The sequence below is a fragment of the Rhagoletis zephyria genome, unplaced genomic scaffold (genome assembly GCF_001687245.7).
Source record: "Rhagoletis zephyria isolate East Lansing unplaced genomic scaffold, Rhagoletis_zephyria_1.1 Rzeph_scaffold_00484, whole genome shotgun sequence".
Classification (NCBI taxonomy): Eukaryota; Metazoa; Arthropoda; class Insecta; order Diptera; family Tephritidae; genus Rhagoletis; species Rhagoletis zephyria.
Window position 1 is genome coordinate 42,406 of NW_016157568.1, and position 958 is coordinate 43,363.

A 958-nucleotide genomic window follows, 5' to 3' on the forward strand; every position below is an offset into this window, starting at 1 on the left:
GAATGGGCTATTAAGACTTTTGGTCCTTACAAGTCACCGGGACTTGATGGAATACACCCGGTAGAGCTACAGCAATCACGGGGTACTATCTCTCCGTTCATTGTGGTTATTATAAGAAGCTGTCTTAACATGGGCTACATCCCGCTAGGCTGGAGAGAGACAAAAGTCTCCTTTATACCCAAGGCGGGCAGGTCCTCTCATACCAACCCTAAGGACTTCAGACCCATCAGTCTTACGTCTTTCCTTCTCAAAATTTTAGAGAGGATAGTGGATGATTATGTACGGGGCGTAATACCAACAAGTAGGCTCTCCCCAGCGCAGCATGCCTATACGAAAGGCAAATCCACGGAAACCGCCTTGCACTCGCTCGTCGGGTTGGTGGAAAAAAGTTTATTAGATAAAGAGTATGCTCTGGTTGCCTTTGTAGATATAGAAGGCGCCTTCAACAATATTAACGCAAGCGCCATAACGGGTGCCTTAAAAGAGCTTGGAGTTGACCAGAATGTGGCGGTGCTGATCGAGTCTATACTTGTCAGCAGGACGATAACCGATAAGCTTGGCAACACCACAATAAGCAGAATGGTCTGTAGAGGCACTCCTCAGGGAGGGGTTCTCTCCCCTCTTCTCTGGAAGTTGGCGGTGAGCTCTCTGCTGGTGGCACTAGAGAGGGGGGTGCCATGTCACAGCATATGCTGACGACCTGGAAATTGCCGTAAAAGGCAAATACCCAAATACCCTAATGGAGATTCTGCGCTCTAACATGGCCACGCTTAGAAACTGGACAGAGAGTAGGGGACTCGGAGTAAACCCCGAGAAAACCGAAGCAATTCTCTTCACAAGGAAACACAGACTTCCCATAGTCTCCCCGCTAATCTTTATGGGTGTGGAGATATCCTTGAAGGAGAATGTTAAGTATCTAGGACTCATGTTAGACAGGAAACTAACGTGGAAACCTAAA